The sequence below is a fragment of the Balaenoptera physalus genome (genome assembly GCF_965194825.1).
Source record: "Balaenoptera physalus genome assembly, chromosome: 7".
Lineage (NCBI taxonomy): Eukaryota > Metazoa > Chordata > Mammalia > Artiodactyla > Balaenopteridae > Balaenoptera > Balaenoptera physalus.
This window is the reverse complement of record NC_138886.1, coordinates 13,845,905-13,857,413: the sequence shown is the minus strand read 5'-3', so window position 1 is coordinate 13,857,413 and position 11,509 is coordinate 13,845,905.

Sequence of the window (11,509 nt, the reverse complement as noted above, 5' to 3'; positions counted from 1 at the left end):
GAACTAAGGACAGAGTGGCTAGGAGGACTATAGAAAATTAAAGTTTGGTGAGCCATTCTGCATTGAAGATGGTAGAGCACGTGTGACAAGCCCCGTGAGTGTCTGACCACCTCCTGGCCTGCCCTGTTTCCTAGAGGAGAGATTTTTCATCCCTTCTAAGATGCAGAAGAGAAAAATGGTGAAAACTGACAAGGCGCTGACAGTTCAGTACTGGAATGAAAGGAATTGTGTCTTCCTTCTCTGCCCCCATCTGAAATCCATAGTGGAGGACATATTTATATTTTGGAATGAGCACTGGACTAGGAGTCAGGATACTTGTGTTCTTTTTTTTCTCCCTGCCACTAAAGTATTTGGGGGGGGGGTAGATAAATAGATGAATGCTTAAGCAATAATTCAAGAAATAATAGTCCATAGTTTTTTTTGTTTTTGTTTGTTTTTTAGTGGAAAATGACCTTAAAGGTCATAGAATGCACTGGGGTTTTTCAAAATTTGTGTTAGCTGTGGGACTGTGTCTTCAAATGCTTTTTCACATAGAGCCCAAACGTACAAACCAGCTAGAAGCAAGGATTTTCTGTCAAGCGGAGCAGGCAGCTGGGAGCCTGTGCGCTGGGCTTCTCTCCTCCCCATCCTGACCTCTAGGCTCTAGGGACACGGTTAAAAAATCATGGATCTAATGAGATGCTCCCAGGTCCCAGAGGTGGAAACTGGGATTCTCTCCTGGGCTGGCTTGCCTCTAGTGTCCCAGCCGTTCAACCTTTTCTCCAATAACTGTGACTTTCCATGTGTTGTAGTCCAGATGGGCATTGGAGGAGGGAAAGATTACATTGGCCTGGGTCATTAGCCTTCCAGGCGGTGAGGGGGCAGGACCAGATTGGAGCCTAAGCATCTAGAGGATTGAGGTCAGTGGTCATGGTAAAAATAACAGTGACAGTAATAGTGGCTACACTTTATTTAATATCAGTCACAGTGACACTGCTCTAATCAAAGCACATCACATGCCTTGCTCCATTTACTAAGATCATCAAGAAGAAGTGAGGGCTTCCCTGGTGGCTCAGTGGTTGAGAATCTGCCTGACAATGCAGGGGACACGGGTTCGAGCCCTGGTCTGGGAGGATCCCACATGTCGCGGAGCAACTAGGCCCGTGAGCCACAATTACTGAGCCTGCGCGTCTGGAGCCTGTGCTCCGCAACAAGAGAAGCCGCGATAGTGAGAGGCCCGCGCACTGCGATGAAGAGTGGCCCCCGCTTGCCGCAACTAGAGAAAGCCCTCGCACAGAAACGAAGACCCAACACAGCCAAAAATAAATAAATTAAATAAATAAATAAATAATAATTTTTTCTAAAAGAAAAGAAGAGGTGAGAAAACTGTTTTTCTCCTTTCCAAAAGCCAGGCCCCAGATTATAGCAGTAAATGAGGCAGACCGAGCTCCTGTTCTCATGACAGCTGTCTCCTAGATATGAATGCACCAGCTGAGCATATTCAGTCAGCTAATGCCAGCCATTTGGGCTGCTTCTGTTTGTCAGCAACCCTTAAAACTTGGAGCCCATAATGGGCTACTACTTCCTCTACTCATAAATACCAAACATTCCTTGTTTTGCCCCTATATTCCTTCTTTTCATTGCCAGCTGCAGGCTGTGTCCCTGTCATAGTCACAGCTTGTGTTTAGTAAAAACAATTAGTGCACAGCTTTCCTGCTAGCATCATCTACATCTCCTCTGTAAACTTCTGGTTCCTGAACCAGGAAATTTAATTAAACAGATGATTACATGTTATCAGTCACCTAGTAGATTAGAAGACCAAATTGTCCTGGGTTCCTCAACCCAAATTCAATACCTCCCCGTGGTAACTCACACACAGCTGATATCAACAATAAAACAAAGAAATATACCAAATGATCTTGTAAAAGCTGTAGCCTATAGTACACCTTCTCCGCTTTGGTGTGATGATTTAAAATGTCCCAAGTTTCCTTCTGTTAATCTCCATCTGGTTCTTACTATACTTATTATAACTGGCAATTTATAAAATGTGCCTGTTTACACCATTTTTTTCTGCCCCACTAGACTATGTGAATTATATGAATATGAGAAATTAAGTTAATTAAAGGTGTTAAAGTAAAGCTGTGTCTGATTTCTTCATTGCTCTTTCCCCTGACTTAGCACAGAGGAGGCAGTCAATAAACATTTGTTCAGTGAATGACTAATACTCAAGACACTATCCATAATCATTTTTACTTAAGGTAACAATCATTAATGATGATTTCACCATCGTCACAAAATGTTTATGAAGTATCTTTGGCCTGGCCCTTTTCAGGGTGTTGTGAAGTTAGAAATAGCATTCCAACGAAAATTTGAAAAGAAATCTGGGGTTCTTTTTTGAAGGGAGTTTCTATGTCTGGTGATTTTTCCCTATCTCAGTAGATTTCCAGATTTTAAGGAAAGAAACAAAGCACCTCAGAAGTTTTTTGAATTGTAGGCTCCAGAGCTGTCCCTAGGGGTTTTCCAATTATTTGTGGGGTTGGCCACTTTGAAAGTGCCATGGGGATTTCACTTCGTGATGGGGGTACCAATGACACTCACGGGGATGGTAAAGTGGTCCAGGTAAAGAGCTTGGCAGATGGACCCTTTGATAAAGACAAGCTCTTAAGAGGCCAATAATGAGGAAGGCAGACAACTTCGGGTCAAGGCTAGTCAACCTGCTGCTTCTCTTTGCCATCTCTGGCCACTCGTGTGCCTTGTTCTAAAAGTTTGCTTTTGCTACGTGTCAAATTCCTTCTTTCACGGACTCTGGCAATAAAGACTCTTCTGAAGGTGGGTGCCTGGACCTCCAATGCCTTTTGCTGGGCTACAGAATTATTGCTCTTCCTTCACACTTACATTTGTGAGGCTGGGTTTCCCGGGCTCTTTGCTGGAGCAGATCAAGAATATCTTGATGTTCTAGCCCCAAAGCAGTTGATATCTGCCTGAGGAGCAATGCATCCTGGGGGTCCTCCTCTCCCTCCGGCCTGAGGACTCAGCCTGAGAGAGAAAAATCAGTGAGTGAACAGAGTCCTTATTCAGGAATCAAGAGATCTGCCTCTGACATTGACTTCAGGACTGTGGGGAAAGTCCCTCCCATCCTTGGGCCTCCTTTTTCTCATCTGCAAAGTGGGAGAATGACCTCAGAACAATCCTTCAGGGCAAATTCTTTAACCATTCAAACCCTGGTGCTGGGGAAGGGGTACAAGTCTCCTACCTGTTGAGGGGCTGCTCTCCTCACCTGCACCAGGAACCCCTATAATGGATGCTGGAAACTTCCACTAGATGCCTGGTCTTTTTGGACTCCAGACTTTTTTTTTTCAAGAAAAAGCAATGAGAAAAACCTCCTCTGATGGATTTTTTTCAGAGCTCAAGCCAGATGAATTCCCAGCACAAGCCAAGACTTGGGAGCAAGAATGTGGGGCAGGGAGTAAGAGGCTAAGAACCAAAGGGCTGCAGCCTGTGTTCCCTCAAAGAATACCCAAGCTGGGGGCTGGGGTTGTGAACGTGGGGTTGATGTTTGTTCATCTCTTCTGAGCTTCTTGTCTAAAAAAGGGGAAACGGGGGCTCCGATTGGGGAAAGAGCTTGCACTGTAAATCAGAGGTCCAGAGGCATCCTCTTCTATGTTCTGGTGTCTTTTGACCCCAAATGTCCTAATAACACCCCTGTCCTTTCTTGTTCCTGCATTCATTTCTTCTTGGACATCTCTCTACAAGACTGAATTTCCTGAGAGCCAGGGAGCAGGGTGTATTCATCTTTGTAGTCCCCTCGTGCCCAGTCTACATCTCGCACACTAGTAAGTATCTATTAAGAGAGACTGATTTGCCATCTTAAGAGGATCCAGGAATATTAGGAAAACATCCATCCTACCTTTCACATCTGTAGGTTCCCAAAATGTGTTTAACAGTTATATTTTTAGCTTCTACCATGAGGCTATTTGCTCATTTTTAGAAGAACCATAGTATAGACATCTAGAAAAATTTTCTTTTTCTGGGAGATCATTGCCTTAATCATTTTGGAGCTAGGATGCAGGAATTTTTAAAATGCAAAATCAAATACACAAGAAAAGTTAGTCTGTCTGGCTGCCAACCTTGGTTGCTATCTTCTGTAACCAGCGTCCAGCTACACAGCCAGAGAGCCTTGGGGAGGGCCCACAGTGGTCTCCATCCCCTCTGATTGCTGAAACCAGAGCTGCCTGGGGAGGCCAGGGCCCTGGCATCAGTCCCTGCCTGGTCCTGCTTCTCTGTTCACAGAGAATGTGTTTGCACACGAGCCCTCCCAAGCCACCTTGGAGTCCCTCCAAGGACAGGCCTGGAAGCTGGCCAGGAGGGAGGGTGCTCCTGGAAAGGACACATCTCTGGGAAGCAGAGACCGTGGCATACAGGCACACACATGCAAATACTTGCAGGATGGCCACATCTTCCAAGGTTTCAAGAGAACCTGGAAATCTGGATTTTTATGTGCAATGTCTTGATTTTTAGAACATTCCAAGAAACAAACCCTAACCAAATAAGCATCCCCACAAACTGTGTCTGAGGACCATGACTTACAACCTCTGGTAGAGCCTGGCATGTCACACACATGACCTAAGCAGGTGAGCTAATGCCCTGCACGTAGCTCACTGGGACTACACACACCTTATGTGCTTATCCAGGTTTAGACCTTGTGCACACCTGATAGAGACCAGTCATCAAATATTTACACACGCCTGCTATCTCCTAGGATGTCCTTTTAATATTTTCACTTTCCAGCTAAGGAGACTGAGTATCAGGGATCTCCAGGGTCATGTAGCTGGTGGGTGGCTGGACTCACATCCCAGGCTGCCTGGCCACAAAGCCAGCATTTGCCCCCCACTCACCTCCGGGATGCCTGCACTCTGAACTGGAATGTCTGCTACCCTGCACCTCTCAGTAAACTCAGTTCGCTGAGTTCAGGGGCTGTGTTTCATTTGCTGTTGCATCCCCATCACCTAACGGAATGTAGAAGGTGCTCAATAAATACCTGTGGGATTGCCCACAGACACACAAACACACATACAGACGTAAACCCACTCAGTCACGTAACTCCACCCCAAGAACTGGCCAGGAACATCCCAACTCTCAAGCTCCCACAGGCACACGCCCACCCCCATCTCCCACCTCCCACAGCATCCCAAGCCAGGCCTCCCCAGCTCCCCCTGCCAGCCTTGCCCAAAGCCTTCACAAATTGTTTCCTGGAAATCTTGAGGCGGCTGTGGTGTTCTTTTTCCCTAACTCAGGAGACAACTCAGCAGTTTTGTTTTTCAAAGTCTGGGACTCATAAACCTGGAATCCTTTCTTCGTTTTTTTCACTAGAATTTTCCTTGGCCGGGTGCCTTTCCCCAGGGCGGTGGCCAGGAGGTCACACTCAGAGCGCCCTCTGCTGGGCACCGTCCTCCCGACCTAGTGGGCAGTTGCAGAGGGGGAAGGGACACAACTGCTTTACAGATGGGGAAACTGAGTCAGGCGGTGGTACTGGGGAGAGGTTGGGGGGTGTGGGCTCATTCCAAGTGTGTGCCAATGTGCACTACTACTAAGTGCTTTAGTGATTTTTTTTTTGATTGTTGAAAATAATAAAAGAATAAACAGCTCCCAGAGCTCAGACATGGCAGAGAAAGGCCCTCTGTTCTCCCCAGGACCTCTTCTGGGACAGATGGCAGAGGTTTGGGAACTTCGTCAGATTCGACTTTATCCTTGAATCCCCACCACATTTAGTAGGCAAAGAAACTGAGACATAGAGAGTTGCTGGGGGAAGAAGGAGGGAGAATATTTATTGAGCATCTGCTATGTGCTAGCTATGATCACAAACTCTCATTTAATCTTCGCAGCAACCTTGTGAGGTAGATGACTTTATTTCCATTTTACAGATTAAGACATAGAAGCTGAGTGAGGTCTCAAGATCAGAAAAGAAGGGGAGAGCTGGGATTGAATCCAAACCTGCTGTTTTCTTGGCTTTGCTGCCTCCTGGATTTTTCCCATTTGGCTCCAGTGGGCCCAGGGCGGAGCCTTTGTGGCTGGGCTCATAAAGGCAAGGTTTCCATGGCCCTCCTGCTCAGAAAGGGAAGCCCCTCTCCTCAGCCCCTTCCAGAGGGCAGTGTTGGGGACCATGGGGAGATGGGACGAACAGCCCCATCAGGCTTGAAGCTGAGGGTCCCATAGCTTGGAGGAGGGTCCTGGCAGCTGTGCCAAGGCCCCTTAACTAACAGTAAAAACAGGATTGGATGTCTTTATAAGCTGAACTTGTGCGAGGTTCCAAAGGGCAAGGGTTTTCCTGGAAAAGAAAGCAGGTCCTGGAAGGTCTTTGTTTTGTTTTTCTTCTTAATGGGGCCCTGGTTAATGACTCAAGGAAATGAAGAACACATTTCACCAAGAATTAGTCACTGCCCTCCCCAACCCTCCATCCTGCTGCCCTTTCCAAACCTTCAAAACTTCTCACTTCCTGCAGGAAAAAATCCACACCCCTGGTGTTGTTCATCTTTGGTCTGGCTTAGCCTTATCTTCTACGCGTCTCATTGAAATAAGCCACCCAGGGGTCTCTGTACACAGCTCCCTCTGTTCCCATGCTGGGCATTTGCTCTCATTATTACCTCTCTCTTAAAAGACTTCATTTCAGCTTGTCCAAATCTTAGTCATTCTTCCAGACCCAGCTCAGAACTTGCCTCCTCCATGGAGCATTCTCCACTGTGCCCAAAAGGAACCATCCTGCCTTGTGCTGATGGATGCAGGTGTTAGTCTCCCTAACAGACTGAGACCCTTGAGAAACAGCACTGGATTCATCATTGATCCCCCTATATGGGCACACATGCATGTGTGTGTGTGTGTGTGTGTGTGTGTGTGTGTGTGTGTGTGTGTGCACCCTTTATACCACCTGGCAGTAGGGTGCTATAGAAAGATCTCGAGACCCTCTGCTCTGTCATTAGGAGATTAGGGTTGAATAAAGATCGAATGTGTTGGAGAGAGCTGCTGTGCTTCCCCCTTCTCAAACCAAGAGAAAAGAACTTCATGGAGTCTACTTAGAGAGCATAATTCGTGTCTACGGTGGTTTGAGATGGGGAGACATAGTAGACTTTCATCTGACAGACACCAGAGAGATTGAAAGGATGAGAGATGGGTGTCATCTTAGACAAATAAGACAAGGAAGAGATAGCACTGCTCAGATCAGCCTGAACTCCCAAAGTTGGTTTGTGCAAAGGATGCTGTTCCCATGGACGAGAAGTGGGCCACACACTGGAAGAACTGATGTGAAGGCCTCTTCGGTCTGTCCAACAGGGGGACAAACTGAAGGTACCGCTGGAATCCTAGGGCTGCAGAAGGGGTGACCAATGGGATACAAGGTAGTGTGATGCTTGTGTAAGGGTGAGAGGTCCTCAGAGCTTGGGAGCAGTGTCTGAAAATTCCATAGATGTGCCCACACGAAAGTAAGCTTTAAAGCCATCTTACAACAGTGCTGTTGAGTAAGAGTTCTCCTGCTCCCCTTTACTGTCTCCTCACTACCAACCCCTTAGCCCTGGAGAGGTCAGAGGCCACAGTTAGCAAACTGGGGAGGGCAGTCTGGGGAAAGAAAAGCAGCTGTCCATGCCTCCATTTCCAGCTATAGGGGTTCCACCTGCAGCAAGCCCTGGTTGGGAGAAAAGATTGAACTTTAAATCAAGTCTGGATTTTGCTTTTTTTTTTGGGCTGTGCTGTGCGGCATGTGGGATTTTACCCCGATCAGGGATCGAACCCCGTGTCCCCTGTAGTTGGAGCGAAGAGTCTTAACCATTGGACCGCCAGGGAAGTCCCTGGATTTTGCTTTTGTATGGGACCGATTTATAAAATAGAATTTGTTTGGTGACTGAAGTGGTCACAGGAGTTTTTATGTCCTGAGAATGATCAGATGATCAGAAAAATCATAGGAAGCTTGAGTTTTCATCAAAGGTCAGAAAAAGGGCTTCTCTCCCTTTCCTCTGAACAAATATTTAGAGGGGGTTGGGAGACAAAGTAAAGTTGATTTATGATTATACACTTCAAGTCTTATTTACTCAGTGTATTGATTATATTTGCTACTGTAAAATGGGTCTTCCATCACATTTTTCCAATTTGTGGTGTTTGCTTCTGTCACTTCTTCCAAAGAATTAAGTACCTGTGCTCCCCTCACTTAACCATCACCCAAACGTTCAGCTGTGCTTCAGGCTTCAGGTCCCTACCTGGTGGGGATTTGAAGGAGCCTCACATGCACAGGTCGAGGGACTCAATATCCATGTGCCTTTACTGCTAGTTCCTGTGTGAATCTGATTCTTCACGTGGCTGGCTTCTCTCATGTGTCTGTGTTCTCCACTCTGTGTGTCTCTGTCTCTGCGTCTAAATTTCCCTCTTCTTATAAGGACACCCGTCACATTAGAGTAAGGACCCACCCTACTCCAGTATGACTTCATCTTACCTTGACTAATTACACCTGCAACGACCCTATTTCCAAATAAGGTCACATTCTGAGATGCTGGGGGGTAGGATTTCAACATATCTTTTAGGGGGAACACAGTTCAAACCATAACATCTTCCTTTCTTATTTTCCTAAATTTGCAACTTCTCCTGCTTTCCCCAGCCGTATAAATAGCACCTGCAGCAGCTCGAGCCAAGAATCCATGGGTAAACCTTGAGTCCTTCGCCTTCATCACCCCCATCCCAATTCCTTCAGCAAACCCTTTCAGCCCTACCTCCAAAAATATCCTGAATCCATTCATGTCTCTTCGTCTCCATTTCTACCATTCTAGTTCAAGCTACAATCACTTCTTGCCAAGACAGCTGCAATAGCTCCCAACTGGCCTCCCTGCCCCTTTCTTATCTATATTGTGGTCTCACCTGCCTTGCTTAGTACTCTCTACTGAATCAAATCCAAACATTTCATCCATGTTTACAAAATCTTATTGATCTGGCCCCTCCCACTCCTCCGACCTCCTTTCCCATCACTTGCTTTCTTTGATCTAGCCGCATCAGCCTGCTTGCAGTTTCCTGAACCACTGGCCTCCCCTCTGGAATGCTCTCCTCTGGGCCTTGGTATGGCTGCCCCTTCTCGCCTGAGCATCTCAGCTTAAATGTCATGTTATTTAGTGACATCTGAGAGACCTTCCCTGACCACCGCATCAAGAGCAGTCACCCAGTTATTCTCAGTTGCAGACCTTTATTTTAATTCCCTGCAGAGAATTTAGTAAATAGATTATTTTTCTCATTTATGTAGATATTTATCGTCTTTCTGCCCATAATCCCTAGGAGAACAGGGACCCTGTTTGTCTGGATTACACCATCTAGAACTGTGTCTGGCATATAGAAGGAACTCAATAAATATTTACTGAATAAATCATTAATCCTGCAGAGAAGATCTTTGTGTATGAACTTCCCTGCCCCCTCTGCTTTTGAGAATTTGTATAAATAATCCATCAGGAGGAGGATTACCGGATCAAGGGATATAAACATATTTTGGCTCTTGAAATGTATTGTCAAATAGGTTTGCAAAGATGTGAGGTCAGTTTTCATCTGTTAGGCAGCCTTCTGAATCCCCCGTGCCAAGGTAGTGATTTCTGGTATGTGGAGGAGGGAGGTTGGGAGGGCATGTGCTAGAAATGGCAGGGGAGTGGGTGCAGGTCAGAGCTGCTGCCTCTGGTGGGTCAGGGCCCCGCAGCAGCAGCAGCAGTAGCGACCAGCCAGCTCAGCAGGGCCCTCATCCAGCGCCTGTCTGGAGGGGCAACAGCCTGGTCTTCCAGGCCTGCCTGGGGCAGACAGGGCCTTCTGTTGCATGAACTTGGGTCTGGCTATAGGAGCCAAGGTGGGCAGAAGAGAGCAGTGCCCCTGGTCTTCAGAACAGGGAGGCCATCCTGGAGGCGGGGTTGGGAAGTGGTGAGGGGGTGGGAAGCTGAGGATGCAAAGTGGGGCTTGGACCCGGTTCTGGAGGCCCCTTTGTGGAGGCTATTTCTGGACTGAAGCTTTCCTGCTTAGGACACGGAACACTGGGCGATATGAGTACCTCCATACATAAACCAACAGGAACAGAGAGACCTGTCTTACGCACTTCCACACACAGCCAGGCCCATGCAGCAGCGCCCTGCCCCCATCTTGTAGAACCGCTACAAGAGCTAAAACAGCAGCTGTATGTAAGGTGCTCGGAATATGGCATGTGACGGGCATTATCCAAGTGTGGGCCATTATCAGTCCTCGCCCATATTCCTCATGGGACTGTAAGCTTCCTGAGGGCAGAGGTCAAATTTGAGGTGGAATTAGTGCTAATGAGTCAGGCTGCCTGAGTTCTAAAGCCCGGCTCCACCACTTATTAGCTGAGTGACTTGGGTAAGTGACTTGGGTTCCTCAGTTTATTCCTCTGTACCAAACTCATGGGGTTGTTTTGTGGATTAATTGAGCCGATGAACGTAAAGAACGTATCACAGTGCCTAAAACGTAGCCAGCACTTGGCGAGTAAAAGGATAAATTGATGCCCAGACCTGCTCGGGCCACATTCTACAAAGGCAATTTAGTTTTCTTTTAGCACCTCCTACCTCCTCTTTTTTTCTTAAGACCTCTTTCTCTTTGCTGCCCTGTGTTTCTCTTGTCCCCAGAATTCCTCAGTCTTTTCTGCAACCCATTCCTGAAAGGCCTTGTGCACGACTCTCAACTAAAGTGTTGGCTGTTAAAGGGTTGCTTCCCTTCATGTGAGAATCCCTGACTTTATAGAACAATCTAGAGCCTTGTTAGGTCCAAGAACCAGCAACATAGGCATCAACTGGGAGATGCAGAATCTCTGGCCACCCCAGACCAACAGAATCAGAGCCTGCATTTTCACAAGCTCTAAAACAATACTTCTTAAATTTTAATGTGCCTATGCTTTTCCTGGAGATCTTTTTAGAGTATAGATTTCAGTGCTCCAATTCTAGAGTTTCTGATTCAGTAGGTCTGAGGTGGGGCCCGAGAATGTGCATTTCAGCACTTTGCAAAGCACTGCTCTAAGACTGCCAGCCTACAGGACCAAAGAAATGAAGCTTTAATAGAGAAATTTGAGGCACTAGGGGGAGATTGTTTTTTAGGATAGCAGACATTTTCCTAATCTTTTAAAAGCACACCAGGCAGTCTCTGCCTGTGGTATCAGCACAAAGATGCTTTTGATTATTAATGCCATTTCCATATTTGTTCAAAATTCTACAGCTTAAGAGTTCTTTCACTTGTTTGATCTGATTTCATCCTGCAACAACCCTGTATGTTGGGCCCAGAGAAGTTACTACCTCATTTCCAAAAGAGAGAACGGAGGCACAGGGAGCTGTGGGAGTTAGAGATCACAGCCCGCCGCCGCCGCAGGCTGCACTCCCTGAGTGGGCACGTAGGTGTTACTTCTAATCCTTACATCCCTTCACGGCTGCTCATCCTGCGCTCACTGGATAGAGAGGCAAACCGAGAGGCTGGATGAGCTTCAGGAACTTTCCCAAGGTCCCTAACCAGGGCAGGTCTTACTTCTTCC